Raw genomic sequence first — 17,546 nt, forward strand, 5'->3', positions numbered from 1 at the left:
TCGGAAGTCATTCCCGAACTTCATCACAACCTCCACTTCCCCATTCACCTCTGCCTCCACCTCCACCTCCACATCCACATCCACATTCACCTCCACCTCCATCTCCACATTCATCTCCACCTCAGCATTCATCTCCACCTCCAAATCCACCTCCACATTCATCTCCACCTCCAAATCCATCTCCACATTCATCTCCACCTCCACATTCATCTCCACATTCATCTCTACCTCCACCTCCACCTCCACATTCACCTCTACCTCAACCCCAAACTCCACCTCCACCTCCACCTCCACATCCACATTCATCTCCTACTCCACATTCTTCTCCACATTCATCTCTACCTCCACCTCCACATTCACCTCCACCTCAAACCTCCACCTCCACTTCCACCTACTCATTCATCTCCACCTCCACATTCATCTCCACCACCACCTCCACATTCACCTCCACCTCCACATTCATCTCCAACTCCAAATTCATCTCTACCACCACCTCCACATTCATCTCCACCACAACCTCCACCTCCACATTCACCTTTACCTCCACCTCCACCTTCACCTCCACCTCCACATTCACACCCACCTCGACATCCAAATTCACTCACCTCGACATTAATTTCCACCTCCACATTCATCTCCACTTCGGCCTCCACCTCCACATTCACGTCCACCTCCACATTCACCTCAACCTCCACCTCCACATTCATCTCCACCTCAGCATTAATCTCCACCTCCACATTCACCTCCACCTCCACCTCCACATTCACCTCCGCCTCCACCTCCACATTCACGTCCACCTCCACCTCCACATTCATCTCCACCTCCACATTCACATTCAGCTTCACCTCTACCTCAACCTCAACCTCCACCTCCAGCTTAACCTCCACCTCCACCTCCACCTCCACATTCATCTCCTCTTTCACCTCCACATTTATCTCCACCTCCACCTCCAAATTCATCTCCACCTCCACCTCCACATTCATCTCCACCTCAGCATTAATCTCCACCTCCACATTCACCTCCACCTCCACCTCCACATTCACCTCCGCCTCCACCTCCACATTCACGTCCACCTCCACCTCCACATTCATCTCCACATCCACATTCACATTCAGCTTCACCTCTACCTCAACCTCAACCTCCACCTCCACCTTAACCTCCACCTCCACCTCCACATCCACATTCATCTCCACCTCCACATTCATCTCCACCTCCACATTCATCTCCACCTCCACATTCATCTCCACATTCATCTCTACCTCCACCTCCACCTCCACATTCACCTCCACCTCCACCTCCACCTCCACCTACACATTCATCTCCACCTCAAACCTCCACCTCCACCTCCACCTCAACATTCACCTCCACCTACACATTCATCTCCACCTCCACATTCATCTCTACCACCACCTCCACATTCATCTCCACCACAACCTCCACCTCCACATCCACATTCACCTCTACCTCCACCTCCACCTCCACCTTCACCTCCACATCCACCTCCACATTAATCTCCACCTCCTCATTCACCTCCACCTCAGCCTCCACATTCATCTCCACCTCCACATTAATCTCCACCTCCACATTCACCTCCACCCCCACCTCCACATTCACCTCCACCTCCACAATCACCTCCGCCTCCACCTCCGCATTCACGTCCACCTCCACCTCCACATTCATCTCCACCTCCACATTCACATTCAGCTTCACCTCCACCTCCACCTCCACATCCACATTCATCTCCACCACCACCTCCACATTCACCTCCACCTCCACATTCATCTCCACCTCCACATTCATCTCCAACTTCACATTCATCTCCACATTCATCTCTACCTCCACCTCCACATTCACCTCCACCTCAAACCTCCACCTCCACCTACACATTCATCTCCACCTCCACATTCATCTCCACCACTACCTCCATATTCACCTCCACTTCCACATTCAATTCTACCTCCACATTCATCTCCAACTCCACATTCATCTCTACCACCATCTCCACATTCATCTCCACCACAACCTCCACCTCCACATTCATCTCTACCTCCACCTCCACATTCACAGCCACCTCCACCTCCACCTACACATTCATCACCACCTCCACATTCATCTCCACCACCACCTCAACATTCACCTCCACCTACACATTCATCTCCACCTCCACATTCATCTCGACCTCCACATTCATCTCTACCACCACCTCCACATTCATCTCCACCACAACCTCCACCTCCACCTCCACATTCACCTCTACCTCCACCTCCACCTCCACCTTCACCTCCACATCCACCTCCACATTCACGTCCACCTCCTCATTCACCTCAAGCTCCACCTCCACATTCATCTCCACCTCCACATTAATCTCCACCTCCACATTCACCTCCACCTCCACCTCCACATTCACCTCCACCTCCACAATCACCTCCGCCTCCACCTCCACATTCACGTCCACCTCCACCTCCACATTCATCTCCACCTCCACATTCACATTCAGCTTCACCTCCACCTCCACCTCCACATCCACATTCATCTCCACCACCACCTCCACATTCACCTCCACCTCCACATTCATCTCCACCTTCACATTCATCTCCACCTCCATATTCATCTCCACATTCATCTCTACCTCCACCTCCACATTCACCTCCACCTCAAACCTCCACCTCCACCTACACATTCATCTCCACCTCCACATTCATCTCCACCACTACCTCCACATTCACCTCCACCTCCACATTCATCTCCACCTCCACATTCCATCTCCAACTCCACATTCATCTCTACCACCATCTCCACATTCATCTCCACCACAACCTCCACCTCCACATTCACCTCTATCTCCACCTCCACCTTCACCTCCACCTCCACATTCACACCCACCTCGACATCCAAATTCACCTCCACCTCCACATTAATCTCCACTTCGGCCTCAACGTTCATCTCTACCTCGACCTTAACATTCATCTCCACCTCCACCTCCACATTCACGTCCACCTCCACATTCACCTCCACCTCCACCTCCATATTCATCTCCACCTCAACATTAATCTCCACCTCCACATTCGTCTCCACCTCCACCTCCACCTCCACATTCACCTCCACCCCCACATTAATCTCCACCTCCACATTCATCTCCACTTCGGCCTCAACATTCATCTCCGACTCGACCTTAACATTCATCTCCACCTCCACCTCCACCCCCACCTCCATCTTCATCTCCACCTCCACATTCATCTCCACCTCCACCTCCACATTTACGTTCACCTCGACATTCACATTCATCTCCACCTCAACATTAATCTCCACCTGCACATTCACCTCCACATCCACATTCATCTCCACCTCCACATTTAAAAATTCAGCTTCACCTCCACCTCCACATTCACACCGACCTCGACATCCAAATTCACCCCCACCTCCACATTAATCTCCACCTCCACATTCATCTCCACTTCGGTCTCAACATTCATCTCTACCTCGACCTTAACATTCATCTCCACCTGCGCCTCCACATTCACGTCCACCGCCACATTCACCTCCGCATCCACCTCCACATTCATCTCCACCTCAACATTAATCTCCACCTCCACATTCACCTCCACCTCCACCTCCACATTCACCTCCACCCCCACATTAATCTCCAACTCCACATTTATCTCCACTTCGGCCTCAACATTCATCTCCGACTCGACCTTAACATTCATCTCCACCTCCACCTCCACCTCCACCTCCACCTCCACCTTCATCTCCACCTCCACATTCACCTTCACTTCCACCTCCACCTTCATTTCCACCTACACATTCATCTCCACCTCCACCTCCACTTTCACATTCACCTCCACTTTCACATTCATCTCCACCTCAACATTAATCTCCACCTCCACCTCCACATTCACCTCCACCTCCACCTCAACATTCAACTCCACCTCCACATTCATCTCCAACTCCACCTCCGGATTCATCTCCACCTCCACCTCCACCTCCACATTCATCTCCACCTTCACCTCCACATTCACGTTCACCTCCACATTCACATTCATGTCCAACTCAACATTAATCTCCACCTGCACATTCACCTCCACCTCCACATTCAACTCCACCTCCACATTCATCTCCGCATCCACATCCACATTCATCTCCACCTCCACATTTAAATTCAGCTTCACCTCCACCTCCACATTCACACCGACCTCGACATCCAAATTCACCTCCACCTCCACATTAATCTCCACCTCCACATTCATCTCCACTTCGGTCTCAACATTCATCTCTACTTCGACCTTAACATTCATCTCCACCTGCACCTCCACATTCACGTCCACCGCCACATTCACCTCCGCCTCCACCTCCACATTCATCTCCACCTCAACATCAATCTCCGCCTCCACATTCACCTCCACCTCCACCTCCACCTCCACATTCACCTCCACCTCCACATTAATCTCCAACTCCACATTCATCTCCACTTCGGCCTCAACATTCATCTCCGACTCGACCTTAACATTCATCTCCACCTCCACCTCCACCTCCATCTCCACCTTCACTTCCACCTCCACCTTCATCTCCACCTACACATTCATCTCCACCTCCACCTCCACTTTCACATTCACTTCCACATTCACATTCATCTCCACCTCAACATTAATCTCCACCTCCACCTCCACATTCACCTCCACCTCCACCTCAACATTCAACTCCACCTCCACATTCATCTCCAACTCCACCTCCGGATTCATCTCCACCTCCATCCCACCTCCACATTCATCTCGACCTCCACCTTCACCTCCACCTCCACCTTCATCTCCACCTCCACCTCAACCTTCATCTCCACCTCCACCTCCACATTCATCTCCACCTCCACATTCATCTAAAACCTCCACCTCCACCTCCACATTCATCTCCACCTCCACCTCCACCTCCACCTCCACCTCCACCTCCACCTCCACCTTCATGTCCACCTCTACATTAATCACAACCTCCACATTCACCTCCACCCCACCTCCACATTCAACTCCACCTCCACATTCATCTCCAACTCCACCTTCACCGTCATCTCCACCTCCACCTCCACCTTCATCTCCACCTCCACCTCCACCTCCACCTTCATCTCCACCTCCACCTCCACCTTCATCTTCACCCCCACCTCCACATTCATCTCTCCCTCCACCTCCACATTCACATCCACCTCGACATCCAAATTCACCTCCACCTCCACATTAATCTCCACCTCCACATTCATCTCCACTTCGGCCTCAACATTCATCTCCGACTCGACCTTAACATTCATCTCCACCTCCACCTCCACGTTCACACCCACCTCGACATCCAAATTCACCTCCACCTCCACATTAATCTCCACCTCCACATTCATCTCCACTTCGGCCTCAACATTCATCTCCGACTCGACCTTAACATTCATCTCCACCTCCACCTCCACCTCCACCTCCACCTCCACCTCCATCTCCACCTCCACCTTCATCTCCACCTCCACATTCACCTCCACCTTCATCTCCACCTCCACCTCCACCTCCACCTCCACCTCCACCTCCACCTCCATCTCCATCTCCACCTTCGTCTCCACCTCAACATTCACCTCCACTTCGGCCTCAACATTCATCTCCGACTCGACCTTAACATTCATCTCCACCTCCACCTCCACCTCCACCTCCACCTCCATCTCCACCTCCACATTCATCTCCACCTCCACCTCCACCTCCACCTCCACCTCCATCTCCATGTCCACCTTCTTCTCCACCTCAACATTCACCTCCACCTCCACATTCATCTCCTCCTCCACATTCATCTCCACCTCCACCTCCACATTTATCTCCACCTCCACCTCCACATTCACCTCCACATTCATCTCCACCACAACCTCCACCTCCACATTCATCTCCACCTCCACCTCCACATTCATCTCCACCTCCACCTCCACATTCACCTCCACATTCATCTCCACCACAACCTCCACCTCTACATTCACCTGTTCCTCCACCTACACCTCCTACTCCACATCCACCTCCACCTCCACCTCCACCTCCACATCCATCTCCACCTCCACATCCATCTCCACCTCCACATTCATCTCCCCCTCCACCTCCACATTCATCTCCACCACAACCTCCACCTCCACATTCACCTCTTCCTCCACCTCCACATTCATCTCCCCCTCCACATTCACCTCTTCCTCCACCTCCACATTCATCTCCACATCCACCTCCACCTCCACATCCATCTCCACATCCACCTCCACCTCCACATCCATCTCCACCTCCACATCCACATTTACCTCCACATTCATCTCCCCCTCCACCTCCACATTCATCTCCACCTCCACATCCATCTCCACCTCCACATAAATCTCCACCTCCACATTCATCTCCCCCTCCACCTCCACCTCCACCTCCACCTCCATCTCCACCTCCACATTCATCTCCACCTCCACCTCCACCTCCACCTCCATCTCCATGTCCACCTTCTTCTCCACCTCAACATTCACCTCCACCTCCACATTCATCTCCTCCTCCACATTCATCTCCACCTCCACCTCCACATTTATCTCCACCTCCACCTCCACATTCACCTCCACATTCATCTCCACCACAACCTCCACCTCCACATTCATCTCCACCTCCACCTCCACATTCATCTCCACCTCCACCTCCACATTCATCTCCACCACAACCTCCACCTCTACATTCACCTGTTCCTCCACCTCCACATTCATCTACACCTCCTACTCCACATCCACCTCCACCTCCACCTCCACCTCCACATCCATCTCCACCTCCACATCCATCTCCACCTCCACATTCATCTCCCCCTCCACCTCCACATTCATCTCCACCACAACCTCCACCTCCACATTCACCTCTTCCTCCACCTCCACATTCATCTCCCCCTCCACATTCACCTCTTCCTCCACCTCCACATTCATCTCCACATCCACCTCCACCTCCACATCCATCTCCACATCCACCTCCACCTCCACATCCATCTCCACCTCCACATCCACATTTACCTCCACATTCATCTCCCCCTCCACCTCCACATTCATCTCCACCTCCACATCCATCTCCACCTCCACATAAATCTCCACCTCCACATTCATCTCCCCCTCCACCTCCACATTCATCTCCACCTCCGTCTCCACATTCATCTCCACCTCCACCTCCACAACCACCTCAACCTCCACCTCCACATCCACATCCACATCCACATCCAAATCCACCTCCACCTCCTCATTCACCTCCACCTCCACATTCATCTCAGCCTCCACATTCACCTCCACCTTCACATTCATCTCCACCTCCACATTCACCTCCTACTCCATCTCCACATTCATCTCCACATCCACATTCATCTCGACCTCCACCTCCAACTCCACCTCCACATTCATCTCAACCTCCACCTCCACATTCATCTCAGCCTCCACATTCACCTCCACCTCCACATTCATCTCCACCTCCACATTCACCTCCACCTCCACCTCCACATTCATCTCAGCCTCCACATTCACCTCCACCTCCACATTCATCTCCATCTCCACATTCACCTCCACCTCCACCTCCACATTCATCTCCACCTCCACATTCATCTCCACCTCCACATTCATCTCCACCTCCACCTCCACATTCATCTCCACCTCCACATTCATCTCCACCTCTAACTCCACATTCATCTCCACCTCCACATTCATCTCCACCTCCACATTCACCTCCACCTCCACCTCCACATTCATCTCCACCTCCACATTCATCTCCACCTCTAACTCCAACTCCACATTCACCTCAACCTGCACCTCCACATTCATCTCCACATTCATCTCCACCCCCACCTCCACCTCCTCATTCACCTCCACATCCACATTCATCTCTACATCCACATTCACCTCCACATCCACATTCATCTCCACCTCCCGCTCCACATTCACAACCACCTCCACATTCACCTCCACCTCCACCTCTACATTCACCTCCACATTCATCTTAACCTCCACATCCACATTCATCTCGACCTCCACATCCACCTCAACCTGCATATTCATCTCCACCTCCACCTCCACATTCACCTCCACCTCCACCTCCACCTCCACCTCCACATTCATCTCCTCCTCCACCTCCACATTTATCACCACCTCCACCTCCAAATTCATCTCCACCTCCACATTAACTTCCACCTCCACATTCATCTCCGCATCCACCTCCACCTCCACCTCCACCTCCACATTCATCTCCTCCTTCACCTCCACATTTATCTCCACCTCCACCTCCACCTCCACATTCACCTCCACCTCCACATTCATCTCCACATCCACATTAATCTCCACATCCACATCCACTTTCATCTTCACATCCACCTCCATATTCATCTCCACATCAACATTCATCTACACCTCCGCATCCACATCCACAAGGTCTCCACATAGGAGGTGGGGAGAAGGGTAGAAAGGAGGCTTTTCGTAATCCCCTCCCCCACCACCTCCGACAAGTGTGTTAGCAGGACCCGCGCCTAACGAAGTCCTATAATACTAGCCCTGCTGCCAGGAGATACGAACGAGGACAGATCTAGCTCCGGTGCTTGATGTAATCAATGGTACTTCCCTGACCTGCTCTGCTATATGTAGGCGACACCAGATTATTGTCACTGAAGACTTACAAAACTGAGCATTATTCATCTCTACAGACGACGAATATTTGTAGAACCGTGAAACTTTGATTGAAAAAAATCGCGATCTCGTCTCCAAGCCATCGGCGACTCTCGCCTAACCGACATATGATGATCAGGTCATAGCAGACATTCAGGATCACTGAGGTGATGCCTGCTTCTCTCTACTGTTCTTTAAACAGTTGTTTCTCTTGGTCGTGTTAGGATCTGATGGTGGTGGGAATCTGAGCTCAGATTTGGTCAGTGAGCCCCATGACCGTGTACATGAGGTTCACCAAGTGGTGTACGTCGACGACCTGCGTCGTGGTGAGCTTCCTCTCACAGAATAATCCGTAATAACTATCTTTACCGTTATTTGCGGATGAAGATAATTGGTAAAATTGGCAGGGGCTTCCTTGGGCCATTGGTGATAAAATGTAGTTCCTGTAAAAGATTTTAAACAACAATGACTTGATTGAGATGTCGTTTTTTAGCCCCGTAGCTCTTGCAAAATTAACCGTATTATTTTGCATATACTTTAACATATGGGTCGAGGTGATACAATCGACTGGTACTCTTAGGCGATAATATAGATCGCCATACTTTGAATGGTCATATTTTTGGTTTATTAACATTGCACCAGGGGGCTTATGACGTCACGCGGTATTAGACGCTTTTGAAGAGGACAGTGAAACAACACTTTAACTCATAGAATTCATTGCAATTAATTCGCTTTGCCTACGGCTTGTTCATCTGACGTGAATGATTTAAGAACTGAACAAATCTTCTTCCAATGAAAAATATTAATATCTCGTTCTCTCCTAAATTGTTAATTTTCTTCTCTAAATAGAACATATATTCTGTAAGACGTTGAAGAAAATACATCAAAAGAAATGAGTTCGTTCTGTCTGATGTAGCCCAGCGTCCTCCACAATCAAACAACAAGCTCTGGACAGTGTTCTAGATTGTTGTTTGTGTTTGTTTGTTTGTTGTTTTACGCTGCACTCAGCAATATTCCAGCTATATGACGGCGGTCTAAATAATCGAGTCTGAACCACATAATCCAGTGATTGACATCATGAGCGACGATTGAGATGCGATAACATTCTTCAACCAAGTCAGCGAGCATGAACACCCGATCCCGTTAGCCGTCTCCTACGACGGGTTGCATGGGTTGCTGAAGACCTTCTCTACCAGGGTCTTCACGGTTATTTTCAACCCATAGGGGAAGGTGTGTACAGTGATAGAAGAATATACTGCAAACATAAGACACTAAATTACACCTACTGTAAATTAGAGAAGCCGTTTTCCACCCCACAGCGGCACTTTGGAGTCGATTTGGCATCACGATGTGGATATAACGGTTAAATGATACAAATTACAGATATTGGCAAAACATGCACCTCTCCGTTATCAAATATACGCTTCAATGCTGATTCTTGGATCTACGTGCGGCATATGCCCCTAATGCTCATGACTGAACTAATACTCACGCGGATCGTGGGGTTCAAATGTTAAATTTAGCGCGGTTAAATCTACGGGTAACCTCGCTCTACATTGAAAACTCAGTATGTTTATCTCCATTCTACCATGACTCAATAAAACACGAACTCTTTGGTGTTAGCAAATATATTGAGGGAAGTGGCCTGGGTTGAGTCCAGTGTTTTGAGTGGGTTGGCGATGTGAATTACGGATTGACGGACCCCAGCCTGCAAACACAATATGGCGCTGCATATGCTGAGGATGTTTGTTAACACAGTAATACTTCACTCAACATAAGACATATTAAACACTTTATACCTGAATACATCCCTTCTATTGTGGTAGCTAAATTACTGATGTTTGTGTGGACACGATGCTACCTTCAACACCGCTATAACTACTGGGGACCTGACAGTTCGGTCTATTATTGAAACAATCCATGGTCCGGGCGTTTCCGCGAGTACTCAGTTAAAGGTGAATCTGACAAGAGCACGTGCCTTCTGACATTGAATTCCGATACCCTAATTTGGGGAGGAGACATGTCCTCGAACGTAATTGCCTTTATAACCAAATACGAAATGCCATTTAATTGTAGTTGATATTTCATACATCAAAACAAATACCTGAGCATTTTTGAAGGGCAAAACCTATGTTGTGTGTAGTGCATGTGCATTTATATAACATATTTACGTCAAATATAGATACAGCGAAACTATCGACTTGATTCGAGAAAAGGGGAGTGTAGATATAGCACCATAGTGCTCATATGTATTCTGTCGAGGTACCCTGGTTAATGAAGTTGACGAGGTGACGATGTATAACGCTGACTACTTGTGTCATGTAGTCATGCCATGACTACTGGTGTCATGCAGTCATGCCATGACAATCTTCCTACGGCTTACGGAATCACGTCAGTGGTGATGAATGACAGCGAGAGTCACTGTGGCAGGGGTAGAACGCCATTCATTCATAAATCAAACAAGCTGTGCAAGAAACGCTTATTTCGGAAATCAGAATTCCTCTTTGGCGCGAAGTCTCTTGGAAGGAATCTTGAGGGCAGCATAAGTTTTTCTTCTTCGACTTGGAGTCTATCTCAAGCCACCAAACAGACTGCTCTTGTATACTGTCGTATACCATGTCTTCACAACGTCTTCACCGCCCAGGCCCACGTTGCCAGACGTGCAGGACAATTGCTAAGCTTTCCCTGTATTAACAAGGATCCGACTCTATTTGAGGATGGACATGAAGACTGCCGGATACGTCTATACACCACGTCATAGCCATTGTTTTCGTGCATCAGTGTCACATAATGTTGTACTAGAACATGATGGCTATGCATTGTACATACATGTGTATATATTCATCGGCTGGCGTCTTTTATCTCCTCTGTATTGGAATGTGAATGCGGATCAGTCAGTCAGAGGGTCGATATTTTCTCATATGATTGTTACACAATCCCGCTCCAAGATTGAAAAAAAACGATTGGTGACAATGATAGCTTAAGTTGATTTTTCATATTTGACATCATTCTCTTCACGGGTGACGTCATGTCTATATCAACTATGTTTCAGTATATATTGAAAGTGAGTACTTCGGAAAATGTAAGAGAAGTGTTTTAATACTAGTTACGCGTAAACATCTTTGTTGAGAAACAGAAATTATTCCATAAAACCATAATTTTAACCTCTGGGTGTAAAACTGTGTTTTCAAACAGAATTTCTTTCTCCTTCATAAAAAGAATTGCGTGTTTGTTTGTTTTTAAACATAGACACCCGGCAGCCCTCTCTCATCTCTCTGTTAGACACATAATGAAGCCGGAGCATTCTATTTGAGGACAATGCAGAAAACACAATTGAAGTGTGTGTGTGTGTGTGTGTGTGTGTGTGTGTGTGTGTGTGTGTGTGTGTGTGTGTGTGTGTGTGTGTGTGTGTGTGTGTGTGTGTGTGTGTGTGTGTGTGTGTCCCGTACACAATTCTACTACTAATTATGTACAATGTGGACTTCGGTTCGAATGTTCTTCTCCCAGCTGATGGGGTTAATGTGAAAGATATACAGATAGATTACATGTAACGTGACATTTGTCGGCAAGGTGATATACCAGCGTTCTGATGATGTTTAGAATTTTAGTTTGCTCTATAATGACGTGAATGATGATTATATCTGTAACTAATTTTTGTCATTTAATTAATTAACAGTGGGAATATCAAACAAACTTCCAATAATATGCTCTTTAGTAGGGTCGAAATTATAGAACTTGACTGTTATACGTGATAAAGTGAAAGCTTCAAAGTACGGAAACCCTTCCTCCCTGCGATTACTGCTCGAACCTCAAAATATATTATAAAAGTGACATTACTCAGGACAGAAATCTCATAACAACACTCGGTAACTTATTTCGAATGGTTTCCCCTGGTCCGGTAATCAAATAACACCCCTCAAAGTACAAGGCATTGGATTCCAGGAGTGAATTCGTATATTGTAATATTACATGATACCTGTACCTTGCCTACAAATCGGCTAAACTAACAGACACCTCTATTGATTGGTTTAAAGAAACTCTCCAAGGTCCCTGTGTTGTCAGTTCTAATTCAGTCCCTGTTAGATATCGGTATAAGCATCCCCCCAGTTCATGTCAACATTGTGGGGCGCACCTTGATAAAGTTCCCCACGTGAGGCTTAAGATTTATCCAGATGCGCCTCTGACGAATCACAGACACACCACTTTCAATAATGACTCTCCAACCAGACGTATGTCAAAACAGGAAGTTGTCGTTCCCTGGGTCATTAAAGCCCCTTATGATCATAAACGACTAATAACATGCGTGTCAGTAATGGTCACTCATTATTCGAACACTCTCAAACCTCTCATGAACACCGTATCTTGGCTCTGATACCATACAAGTGTTTTTCTAATGCAATTATACCGGCAGCTGTCAAATCCAAGATGGCGACCGGAAGAAGCAAGTCACGCTTGTTCTTTGAAGAGCTGTCAAGTTGACCATTCTACGCGTTGCGCTTATTCAATTGGTTGTTCATTTCACCCAGTCGCCTGTGATCTTATCCGAAGGCGACAAAATTCGATGGCAGGAGATTACATACTATCATTGAATCTACTCCCGGTTAGAGAAAACTTTACTACGTATTTCCTAAGATTCGAAACAGTTATCTTGCAGGAAGCATGACCGTTTACACTTCAACCCCTTTAATCTAGACTATACCGTTCCCAGTACAACTGTCAAGATTATTAAGTATCCATTCAAAGTTAACGAAACATTGTTCATTGTATATATGCGGGTGTTTGTATTTTACTAGTTGGTTCCAATTCAAGATTGATCATCATCCTTCGAAAGCACTCACATAACAACCTAGCAGTTCAACAGATGCAGCCGAAGACATTATTCCTCTGTTACCAATTTTTTACAAGGAAGGAAAACTCTATTAAACCAAAGCAAATTAAACCATCTACACAAATCTGGCCTGCTTTCGTTGTTTCCGGATCTTCCCGCCAAAAGAAATTATAGGATCGGTGGTAGAATAAAAATTAAAATTGAAACTTCAAAAATATTTTAAAATGATTTCAAAACATATGATGAAAACTTAAAAAAATATTTCATAGGTTTCTCTAACAAATATATATTTAGGTTACAGACTCGGTTAGAAAAAAATATTGATTTTAATATTTTGATTATATTTCACATTTGTGATGTTTTTTTGGTCGCGGTATTTCTAAACCTTGTTTTTAAATTATCCTCGTCAGCTGTCGTTCAAAGAACGATGTCAGTGGCGCATTACGGAACATAGCGTATTGCGTATACATACAGTCATGCTTGTTTAACCTCAACAATAGCAGCATCCATTTGGAGAAGATGTTTATGGTGTTCCCTCAATTATGTATCCGACTTCTAAGGGATCTCTATTTAACCTTGCTGCCAGGGAACATACGTCTTCAGAGGCCCCCTCCGCTGCCCCACTGGCTATGAAGACGATCCATCTTCTCAGGGCAGTACCTCCGCATCCAAGATTTTGACTGTACCAAGATGGGATTCCTCCGACTAAATACCTTGGTTGTTTGTTGTGTTATACCCCGGGCCTCTCCGCAACCTTTTGGTTTCATTACAAGCAGATATGCAACATTTACTCTCTTGGCAGGTGTGGACAGATTTGTAGAAGCTGTTGTAGACTCACTGGGGGTACACGCGGGATGTGTCAGGAAGTGAGAAGAACTCGAGGATTCAGATGTACAGCTTTGAGTGTTGCCTTCGTGTGATGATGATGATGATGATAATAATAATAATAACATCATCAACAACAACAACAACAACAACAATAATCATCATCATCATCATCATCATCATCATAATAATAATAATAATAATAATCATCATCATCATCATCATCATAATTATAATAATAACAACAACAACAACAACATTGGGAGAGTACCCGGTTTTGCTATCAGGAATACAGCCCTTCTGACCATCTGGGTAATGCAGAAGGCTATAGTGTTGGGGAGTCTTCACATTCTCCGAAAAGTTCTAGGTGGGTTCGACGATTGATTGATTAGTTAGTTGACACAATATCCATTGATTAAATGATTGTTTGGTTCCACAGCTCGTAACCAAGATTTAGGTTTTTTAAGCATCGTGTTTTTTCCTTGGATTTCCAGGGAATACATGGTCACCACTGTGTTGTCGCAGCCCCGGTGACGTGGATTGTTTATTGCCTATGCTATCAACCACTGGTTGACTGGGCTTCGATATGAGTTAGTATTTACAATACATTAATCGATATATATGGACTAATGCTTACGAAGGTATTAAAAACATTGTCTTTCGTTTGATTATTACCGTTTATACCTACCCCGTCATTCATTTTGAAAAGGAATAGTATATTCAATGTTTGCAGAGCACCACAGCAAAAGACAATGTTTATATTAGTGTATTGTTTATTCACACGACACACATTGAATTCAGCAATATAGTTCTGTTTATTGCTTGCTTGTTGTTTTAAACCGCGGATGCTGAATCAATCAACAGGGAAAGAGAACGTGTTCCAATGAAAAAATGAAAACATTTCTGACTTGATGGACAGACCGACAAAACTCAAATCACCTAATGGGGAAAATAACATATTTTTTTATTTAAAAACATACACATCATATGAAAAATAATTGATTCGTTGCATGTCCACTGTAATATATTGCCCTTGTTGATTTGTCGACGGTTAATAATGTTTTATTAACCAATGGGCTGCACAAACACTCTTCCCAGTTGTCAGTGATTAAAACTAACGGTTCGCAGATCTCTTTGATTTGACGTAATTTGAAACCAGCACCAGTTGGCTAGATATGATGCATCGAGTTGACTGACGTTACTTGATCGCGTGGACTGTTATTAACGTTTACTAATCACATCCCTGGCTCCACGTCATCAGTCATGTCAGTCAATAATGTGTGCTGATGATACCGCCTCACAGACATACTTGAATGTAATATATTGGACAAATTGAACAAACGATGACTTGGTTGATGCATGTCATCGTTTCTCAATTTTGTAGATCCATGCTCATGATGTCAATCACTGGATTGTATGGTCCAGGCGACTGTGGCGTAAAACAGCAATCAAACAAATCCTAATCTCCGACCTATTTTCGGAACATCCAACCAGCATCAAACACATGTATGTTGCAGTTTTAATCATTGAATTAATCGAGCGAGGGAACCTATCGTTTATTTTCAATTCTAGTTAACAGAAACGTCACAAATATCTCAGATTTATCAGTCTATCGCATTGTGATTAGGATTCCAATTATATGCAAAAATGACAACAGAATTCTTTCAATTTACACACATTCAAATTGAAAGAACGTCAACAGAAAAATGGCGACTGCTCTGTCTTCTTATTTGTGAAACCCTAACATGATTAGATCCTGGTGCTTCAATTAGCAGCGAAGCTCAAATGTAATCATGCCATTTCGCCATTATAGTGACTTTGGTTGACCTACAAATCAGCAGACTGAAAAACGTAACTACCTGCACAGAATGCTAATGTTGGTTGGGGTTCAAGGACTGCTTCCAAAACAATTGTTAGCTCCTAGCGCAGTAGAAAGGTTGAGAGCACCACTTGACGGCCGGGAGAGTCTCCGAGCTTTGACATGTGCCTAGGGGAATAGGTTATCAAATAAACATGTTTAGGAGAACACGGATGTCAGCGTGGCACTTTGTGGAAATACGATCACAAATGAAACGAATATTATGATACAGGCATAATGTAGTATATGGTTCTGTTTATTCTTTGAATATATGATTGATGAAAGGTGGATTTCCTATCAGTATTCATTGCCCATTGTTTAAGTCCTAACATACCAGAAATCATGATGATTGGGGTTATATGTTGGTAAATTAGTTCATGTCTTCAGTGATGTTTTATAACATGAAATATCAACTACACTGCCGGACAAAAGAAAATGTACACCCATGTTTGATTATGGCCAAAAATGAAACCAACAAGAAATAGTTATTCGAAGGGGATTTTGATATTTATTTTGATAAATCAAAGTTATGTTTTGGATCTGACGTTTCGATTGTTTCGGCGACTGTTTTCGGCATTGTAACATTTTGATAACGTGTGCAATGGTTTGGTCTGATCAAATTTTCAAGTGTATACTTTCGTTTGTCCGGCAGTTTAGGGTGAGTGAGTGAGTGAGTGACAATGGTGAGACCCCACGGGCTAGGTTGGTGCTGAGAAACCCAGAATGTATAAATGGGAAGAATCCGGGATTTGAACCCGCTACCAGCAGATCCAGACATTGCTGAGCGACTATGTGATGACTTAAGCTACTTGTCCACCCGTCCACCCTGTTTGAGACAACACAGATGTAAAGCTACACGATACATAGATATATCTATAGTCCGTTGTTGGGAGTACAGTGGGGTTTTGGAAACCCTTTAAAAGTTTACCTTTAGAAGCATATATGAGTTTAACATCTGCGAGACCACACCCCATGTTTGAGTGATTATGTCTGTCCACACAGCCATCTGTCTTGATATTCTATCTCCAAGTCCAGGTTTATCTAAACTCAAGGCCAAAGAATAACCAGTCTCGATTATCCGACGAAACAAATTCCATTTGGCAGAAAAGGCAAAATAGCGGTGAAAATGATATGAGTGGATCATTGAACATGTGTGATGACACCAGATGTTTGTTCGCGATAGTGTAACCTTGTCGTTGCCAAACATTTTCCTTCCCTTTCATTTGTTGTTTTCATAACCTCGTAATACATGGAAATATAGAACCTGGAATACAGATGTGCCTTGTACAGCTTCCTGGCTTCATTGTGATCACCATTTTGCCATGGTTATTCCTCTGTGATGATAAGGGTGGACATAGATCCCAAATATATCTTTGTTGTCAAGA

General features: G+C 45.8%; 1 pseudogene; it reads left to right on the top strand.

Moving 5' to 3' along the window:
* Positions 1-1,261: 1,261 nt before the first annotated feature.
* LOC125384400 lies at positions 1,262-13,129 on the top strand (annotated as a pseudogene).
* The last annotated feature ends 4,417 nt before the right edge of the window (positions 13,130-17,546 follow it).

The sequence above is a fragment of the Haliotis rufescens genome, unplaced genomic scaffold (genome assembly GCF_023055435.1).
Source record: "Haliotis rufescens isolate VD_foot unplaced genomic scaffold, xgHalRufe1.0.p SCAF_3, whole genome shotgun sequence".
NCBI lineage: Eukaryota > Metazoa > Mollusca > Gastropoda > Lepetellida > Haliotidae > Haliotis > Haliotis rufescens.